The sequence below is a fragment of the Pinus tabuliformis genome, chromosome 2_2 (assembly GCF_031772625.1).
Source record: "Pinus tabuliformis cultivar Carrire ecotype Pingquan chromosome 2_2, CPIR1, whole genome shotgun sequence".
Taxonomy (NCBI): domain Eukaryota; kingdom Viridiplantae; phylum Streptophyta; class Pinopsida; order Pinales; family Pinaceae; genus Pinus; species Pinus tabuliformis.
In genome coordinates this window covers 1,130,780,106-1,130,789,425 of record NC_142300.1, presented here as the reverse complement: position 1 = coordinate 1,130,789,425, position 9,320 = coordinate 1,130,780,106, and positions in this window count along the sequence as shown.

Here is a 9,320-nt window from a genome sequence, read left to right as displayed (position 1 = left end):
AGATACTCATAGCGATGGGTAATGATGAGAAGTATAGTGTCTCAGGTGTAGGCATGGTTATTTTTCAGAGGGAGCATGGATCTCGCCTTACCTTGACCGATGTGAAGTATGTACCAGGACTGAAGAGAAACTTGGTGTTGATCGCAATGCTGAAAGACAGAGGCTATGATGTAGTCTTCAGTAAGGGAAAGGTTTTCCTTAGACACATCATCACTAGACAGGTGAAGCAGATTGGTTCATGGGTCAAGAACCTATATGCTCTTGAGGTTCAAGATGCATGCAAAGCCTTGAACAACAAGGCAACTGATGGAGACTTGGTGGTTGAGAGGGAGGGTATATTACCTCTCAACATGCAGAGCCAGAAGAAGTCTCAGACGATTGTGTAGGAGCCACGATTGGTGCAGCAACTTCAGGAGGTTGTGGTGCAGCCACAATAGGGGAAGCTGAGTGGAGATCAGGTAGAGACATCTACTCATGCAGAGACCTCCAGTAGGAGGAAACTTCGAGCTAGGTGGGTTGAGGGATCACATGCAGCCATACCTCCAGGTAGGAGGTGGGGCGATATAGAGTGATCGTCCCAAGAAGGAGGGGCAGGATCCTTGAGGTACCCAACCTCTTGGATGAGACCTTGCTACGGGAGCCCCGATGTGGAGTAGCAAGAACTGACTGATTGGGTAGAGACAGATGCGGATGGAGCAGTAGAGAGACTGACAGTGCAGGGAATCCAAAGACAACGAATAGCTAGCAGGCTGCAGCAATGTGAGAGGCACAAGTGTTTTGCACAGTGCTAGGTGGCATAGAGAGGTGTGCAATGGTGCGAGATGCATGGAGATGTTGCAGTAGCGCAGATGTCAGAGAGGGAGCACTTGTCAGCAGCAGGTAGAGCTTCAGCATCAGAGTATGTTCCTAGCCCAACAGAGTGGTCAGTTGAGAGTGTTTTTTTCCAAGTGTTGTTGGAGCAAGTGGACCGGGTAGATGTGGTGCATGTAGAACATTCCAGAGTTACAGGATTGGATTCGAGAGGAAGCCTTTCTTGTTGAGAGGGAGTGTTGAAAAGTGTGCAACAATAAATGCTAAATTTAGAATGTGCTAAAAATAGCATGTCTAAAAATAGTAGTTTGGCCAGTGAGGTCATTGGCCACATTAGGTGAGAGGTGAAACTGCTAAAAATATAAAGTTCTAAAAATAGCATTTCTAGGTCCCTTCCTATTTATAGTAGTCCCTAGTCTATCTATAGGAAGTAAAATTAATTTTGGTCTTAACAACAGTTGGAAATATTAATTAATTAATTCAATTGAGTTAATTAGTTAAGGAAATTCAAATTTGAAGTCTTTGTGAGCATGCACATGAGTTGTCCCACTGATTGAGGAATTTATCCTTAATTTCCTCCACTGATTGAGGGAATAAGTATGAGTTCTATAATGAGAGAATCAGTTGACTTAGTTCTAACTAGTCAAGTCCAGTTAGATTATTTTAACAAGTTGTTAAAATAATAAAATATAGTTTGTTAATGCTTGCATGCATGTGACAACTATTATTTTAGATAACTGAGGATACACTCATGGATAACTGTTGCATGTCAGTTCTGTTAGAGACCCAATTGAGATCAGATGTGGGACAATGTACTATCAGATGCTTGACTATTTATAGTAAGTAGTTTTTGCATGGTTGAGGAACTAGTGTCCTCAAGGATTGCGTAGTTGGACCATTGGTTAACTTGGTATGTGTGGAATTAATTGCATATGCTTTTGCTATTATTTCCTAAGCAAACTATGCAAGGAAATATGGATTGGACCATAGGCAAAGCCTTTATATATAGGGCTTGGTTGGTTTATGAGATATCTTCATATATTCATAGTTCATTGAGAACTGAATAGCTTGAGAGCTAATTCTTTTGTATTGTGAAGAGGATTTCCACTTGATTGATAATACATGGTTGGGGTTTTATGGTGGTGCTTTCCCTTGGATATATCTTGTGTTATGTGTGATTATTTCTCTTGATCAGTTATGCATGTTTCTACTTGATGTTGCTCATGAATTCGATTATGCTTCCCCTTAATGTTTTGTAGAAGTAGAACAAGTATTATGCTTTAGGACATTGCATATATCGGTTTGTTCTACAGGTGAAATTTCTACAGGAAGCTCAAGCAAATTCTAGAGGTCAACAACCGCCTCAAACTCTTGTGCCATCTAAACTGTAAGTGCTCACAAATCCTTTCCCTCAGCAAGGATTTGTTACTGCTCAACCTCAGCTAGGTCAAGTAGCCCATTCCCCCCAACCTTCTGGTCCTGGTGACTACCAAATCCTCATGATGGATTCTGACAAGGACAATACCTCTGATCAACAGCTAACTCCTTAGCACCCTGTTGTTACCATCTTAGCCGAGTCATCCAGATCTACCCATCCAGGAACTCCTCCATTTGTGGGTGCCTCTCCTGTGTTCCGACCAAGAACCGTTCCTCTAGGTCTTAACCACCTAGGAGCTATTCCGCTGGGTCATTACCCTACAGGCTAGATACCTTTATTATTCCCCCCTCTAGGAGTATTTTCTGTCCCTGTCATGGCTTCTTTGGTCCTTCCTAATGTGACTTTGGGGATCCCAGTATGGTATATTGATCCCCCAGCAAGCACTCCACCTAGTCAACTGTGAAGATATCATGCTTCGACCCCGGTTCAACCGGTCCCTATGACCCCTGTCACTACTCCAGTTCCACCACAACCTCAATGGGAACCCACTCCTATTGCGACAACATCCAGACAGGGGGGCAAATCCAAGAGGAAATAACCTAAGGAAAAGGCTTCCCAAGCTTCTCTAGCCACCAAAGCCCCAAAGCCATCACATCTGTGTGCTTTGTGTCAAGTTTTTGGGGATGCCACTGATAATTGTCGTGAACTTCCTCATCTCAAACCGTTGGTTCATGAAGTGTTTATGAGTCTAATATCCCTGAGGTCCTCATTACCTTACCAGGACCAACCGAGAAACTCAAAACGTTACACACAAATCACCCTTATGCCTTGTGCGATCATCATGGTCACTATTCCCATTGCTGCCCTCGCCTCGATGAATTTTGCAACTGCATTGAAGTGCTTTGTGAATATGAGGTCACTCGTAGTGGATCATCTACTCCTCTACCCGAGGATTCTCGTACAACTAGTCAACTAGAACAGGGGAACACTGGTCCTACCATCATGATCCAGGTTTAAACAGGAACACAACAAATTACAGATATAGCCATAAATACAGAGATGTAGCGGAAATAATACTTCATTTCATTAATGTAAAATACTGAAATATGCTTACAGATAGAAATGGAAATAAACCAGCTAGGGCGATGGTAGATTATCTCTAAGAAGAGATGTGGCGGCTACATGCCTCTGAACTATGTTACAATGAGGTTCGAAGGCCTATTTATTGTTGAGAAATAATGGAAAACCCTAAACATTCAAAAACCTAACCTTAGGAGATGAAACGCCAAACTGTGGGCCCCGTTTTGGGTAAATTGGTACATCTACTTCCTGAGGTTGTAACCTTGGCATACGATCTCCATTTGACGCACAAAATAGCTTGTTAGAAAGATCTATCTGACAACTACAACTTTGGGAAGAGAAACACTGGACCATGGAGCCATTTTGCTCCTAGATTTCCCAAAAAACGTCGTTTAGGGCCTCAAAATGGCTCTGGAAGTTCAGGACCCGAAAAAGTACTAAAAATAGTAAATTGTGCTACAACTAAGGAAACTGTAAAATTGAACGAGACCATCCTGGGGTTCCAAGTGGGATAGTTGGGTGGCTACCAACATCTACCTGGATCATTCCTCCCCCCTTAGGAAGAAATGGTCCCCATTGCATTGAGTTCCTCCATCTGCTGAACTTGGTCCCTCGTGAGCTGTTCTGCAATCTTTGTTGTGTCTAGTAATGGTGGGAAGCATAGTCGATGAAGGTCCACATTGAACACTCGGTGCAAGTGAAGGAATGGGGGAATGCTGTGCTCCAAAGCATTGTTTCCCATGGCCTTGGTAATGGTGTAAGGACCATGTCGGAGTGGTTGGAGCTTCTGATGGGCTCTTGTAAGTCATTCTTTCTGCAGATGCAACCAAACTTTGTTGCCCACCTGAAACTTGTGTGGCACCCCTGTGGGTGAGGAGAATTTGTTCCTGTGTTCTTTCATGACTGTATCCCTCGGCTGCTCCTGCTACGTGGAGGAACCCTTCACGGGGGTCATGGATGTGGCGACAATATTCCCCTTACTTTGGGAGTGAACCAGACACAAAATGAATTTCCTAGTCTGGGAGATGAGCTTGCTGCCTTTCTTAGCAGTGATCAAAGAGGTGGTGGTAGGTTGGGCTACCTCCGGTATCCTGTATAATGAATTACCCAAAGAAATAATGACAGCACGAGGCCTTGACTCATACATATCATGTCGCTCCACAAGTATGGATGGCCTAATAATACATCACAAACATCTAGAGGTGCAACATCACACAATACCTCATCTGTGAAGGGTTCGATGCTCTAGGGAAGGCGGCAGTGCGGGTGAACTCGGAGATCTCGTCCTTCGTGAAGCCACCAGATACTATATGGTTGCGGGTGTGGTGTAGTTGGTAGGCTCAACTGTTTCATGACCTCTATTGAAATGAGGTTCTTTCGGCTCCCACTGTCAACAATGAATTGCAGCGGCGAACCCTTCACCCACATTTGTGAGTGGAAAAGACTCTCCCCCTCCTCTGGATCTTCGCGCTCATTCTTCTAGATCTTGGTAGTGGCAATAGTGGTGTTGGGCTATGCATCAATGATCTGCTTCCCTTTTCCATTCCCATTGTCAGGTTCTGATTCAAGGTCGAAACATGCATCTAATTCAGAAGCCTTCAACTTGGCCACCAGCAACTGCTTGGTCTGACACTCACTTGTGTTGTGACTGGGGCTCTTATGGAACTCACACCACTTTCTTCTGTCCTTCTTTAACTTTGTGGTGTTTTTCTTTTCTTGCAGCTTCAACCGGTTGTCTTGGTTCACCCTGCCTTGGCTTTGTCTTTGTTCTTCAGATTTGCAGATCCAAAGTCTTGCTTCTTTTGTTTAAACTTCTGCTCAATTTTGACAGCATATCGGTACGTTGTGCCATGTGAGGAGATGTTCAGGAACTACATCTCATCCTAGATGAATCTGTGTAGGCAGTCACATTATTTGAGTACCAAATGTAGCTCAGAATCCTTGATACCTAATTGTGTACGAAGGGTATGAGAAATTTTTGTGAACTCTGGCACATCTTGGTCCCTTCCTTACCGCAGTGTGGTCCACTTTATGTATTTGTCCTCGTAGCTTTTGATAGGGTAGTACTGCTCCTCGATGGCATCCCAGAATGAATTCCAAGTGGGTGTGGCTAGAAATAGTGAGCCCGTGCTTTCATCCTTTTGCTCGTAGTAGGTCTCCCACTAGTCCTTGATGTAAGGGGCTACTTTGAGAAGAGCGAAAATAATCTCTTCCTGACTAGAAATCATGAATGGAAAAATACCCTTATAGTAGATTTAACCATTTATCTATGGCATTTGCGTCTATTTGACCCTCGAAGATGGGGATTTCAAAATTAACGTGTACCTTAAAGGGTGTGGCGTTTCCAGAGTAGCTATTGGAAGCCAATGTGTCGCCTCTGGGTAGCCACTGAAGGATTTGGGTAAAGTTTTCCATCATCGCATTCCTTTATCACTCAAGGGCTTCTTCGAGCAAGATTTTGATAGGATCTCCTGCCCCCTCATCTTTCTTTTCATTTGCCATGGGAGGCCGTCGGGATTTGCGAGGCTAGTCTTGTAAAGGTATGACCATTTCAAGCCCTAACTCCTTATATCCCGACCTCGTTCGGGACATGCAAAGAAAAATAGAGAAAAAGTAGACCGCTCTGTGTTATAGACATTTTTGGGCACTGCAACCCCAATCATAAATGTCCATAAACCAAGGGCTCCTAAGTCCATAAAAGTGTTGTTCCAACCCCTAAAAGAACAAGGTCAGCTGATTACATCATCTCCCATAAGTTCTCCATGAAAAGCTACTCAGAACTGGTCAAAACTGGACCATCTCACCTGCTCCATGGTCAAAGTGCGCTGCATCCCACCTAAATGCACACGGGAGGTGCGATGCATACTGAAAAGCCCTTCTATGGGGTGCGATGGGTGAGAGTGGACAAATGGCAGGGTCAATCTGTGAGGTGGAGGATCATGGAATCTTCTAGAAACTTCTCCTGTGACACTTGCCTCTCTGCATTCGCCCAGGGATGAGTAAGAGATCATCAATCTCCAAGTGGAATCAAGAACTATCAGAGAGAGGACACTAATCAAATCTCAAAATCTGACTCACCCCCCTTGCAAAAATCTATATATGGATCCCTCATCCCAGAGAACCAGAGGCTGGAATTTTGTATCTTGTAAGGAAGTGCTGCTGGTTTCTTGGTGTAACATCATAGTGTTAGGTGATCTAAGCTTTTCATGAGGTGAAGATGGGCTTTCTTGCTGAGAGGATGACGCTGGGTCAGAACAATTGGTTGTAATCCTCTTTGCTATTCTTGATTATTAATAAAGCTATTCAAGTTTTCCTCCATATTCTTGTATGATTGATGATATATTCATTTGTGTGGTCAATATATATCTGGTCCTTTATTGTTTATGATAGTAGAGATCTGTTCTTGGATAGTGTTATGCTATTTTGATTCTACAGGTGCTCTTTGAAGCTAGGTAGACGAGGAAGCGAGTGGCAAAGATCTATCAGAAGGGAGAGGAATCAAGCAAGGAACCAAGCGCAAGATAGAGGTTGGTCTCCTTTATTCCCCTCTTATCTACTTCTTATAAAGGAAAACGAAAGTGGTTTTAGTTTGTTTGTTTCTAAGGTAGCTACCAACCTTAGTGGGACTAGTAGTTCTGCATAGACACTAGATTTCCCGATAACAAAATGGCGACTCCGCTGGGGAGTGAATAGATTGTTTGTTTGTCTATATTTGTTTGCTTTATAAACTTACAGATGGAGCCTGAAGTCAAGCCAGCTAGCCTTCGAACTGCATTTGCTATGCAAGTGAAAAGTAGATCAATGCTGCTTCAGTCTATCTCCGCGTTTTGTTTATGAACTGAACAATCGATTTACAAGCTCTCTAATTGCCCTTGTGGTGGCTCTAGTAACCTCCTTAGATCTACCCCTGTGATTTATTTACTGATTACCACTTGCTCGGCCTAAATCCCTAAACTGTGCTACAAACTGTGATCAATAACTGGATAAAAAGTCTCGCACTGTACCATCACACCCTCTCTTCATGGATATTAGTATGCATCGCACTTCCTGTGTGCTGTAGGTGGGATGCATACTGGAATCCCTGTGTAACAGGTGCGCTGATCAGAAAGGGCTAATTTTGCCTTTAGACTTTGGTTTTTTCGCTCTTTTTAGCTTTATTAAGGAGTTTTGTTGTCTGTAGTCAGTATACCTCTGTTGGAAACCCCCTTCCTTGCCATTATTCCGCCTCTATTGTGCAAAGAGCTGTAAATGTTTTTATGTATTGTGAGCCATTTTTAGTTCTCTTTTACAAAGAAGTAGCGTAATTGAACTGTCGTTTCTTGATCTGGAAGTGTCGCAAGTGTCGTTTTCAGTCATAGAAGAGAATCCGATTGTTCTTGATAGTCGATTACACTGTTACTCTTGTATTTGATTTGAATTAATAGTTTTTCAAGTGTCGAAAGCAAGTTTTCAATTCAAAATAACAAAGTGTCGTCATTGTCTTCATTTTGTCTTGAAAAGAAACTTGTTAGTAATGTTGCTTTGAAGAATAGTTCAGATTTGCGCTTAGCTTTCTTTTTATCATTCACACATTAAGAAGGTTGAAAACAAATACATGCATGTGCATTTACATTTAGACTGTTTGTTGGTTTGATTTAGGATAGTGCATATAGTGTGTGCTCTCTGCTCTATGTTGAAAGAATATCGTCTCTCTTTCCTTAGTAGCTAGGATTTTCATTGCAAAAAGAAGATTAAACGATTGTTTATCATCTTAGATTGCATTTTAGGAATTTTATATCTACATCACGCGGTGAACCTGAAAGGCAAATTTCTTAAGCAAGATCAACTGTAAAATAAATTTAATGAATCTAAAAATGCTTTGGAACCTAACACACAACATTTAGAAGTCTAGGCTAGAGACGTATTCTGGCGTCGTAAAGCCTGGTAACTATTGTTTTCATTGCTGGTTGGGTGATTCCTCCACTTTGAGACGATAAGTGCCAGTACGGACTTGTGCTCCCACGTACCGTTGAGTATATATTGGGAGACCACAATAAGCTTTATCCTTTATCCATAGGAAGCCGTGTCTGCTGCCCTATCGATCGAAATGCACTGAACACAGCATTGGGAAGATTGACTACCGTACCATAAAAAGTATTCTGCAGTTTTGCAATTGGTTTGGTAATCCCTCTGTCTAGATTTCCAGAGTAGTCTCTTTCGTTCCTTTTCAGACTCCTTAAAGGAAAAGGTCCATCTGAGCACTTGTCACTTCAAGCTCATTAAAAATCGAAGGCAACTAGAGTCATATTTTGTTTTTTCGCGACTCTTAAAAATTGAAAAAACAAGTTGTGTCAAAGCGTCTAAAATTCATTTAATTCGGAAACATATTTCCCCTTGATTTTTAGTTGATAGAGTAATCAGCAATCATGGAAGAAAGTCAATTGAAACCCTGTCGTTCGTGGAGGCTTACGAGTCAACCGTCTTTGTCTCCAGAATCAAAATTGTTACGGATGAAGCGAACTCGTTTAACCGGTTCCAAATCCCCTGGTAAAGTTAGAACAAGTGTTCCAACACCATCGGAGACTCCGGTTACTCCAAACATTTCTAGTATACCTGCCTTTACAGAAGAAGTTCCGTAGCCACCAAAGGACAGTAGAGCTGATCCTAGTGTGAAGGTAAACACTTGTATTATTGAACCAGCTCCATCTACAACTGATTCGGAAGGTGTTATTCCCAAAACATCTGTCGCTGCAGATTATATACCTTCTTCGGCACCAGAAATATTTTACGGACCTGACGGTCTACCTCTTCCACCTGGTTTGATTTCTATAGAAGAAATTGTGGAGGATCCTCCATCTAGTACTCCATCGCAATTTGGAGTCGGGATCACTCTATATCCTTCTTCATCAGAAATTAGTCTACCGTTATCGGAAGCTCCTGTAGAATCGCTAGGAAATATTTTGGATAGACTAGAAATGTCTGAACAACTGTCGACATCTAGGACTGTGTCATCTGACACAACGATAGCAGAACTTCCTGCTGTCACTCCAACAATGTTCGCCGGCATATCATC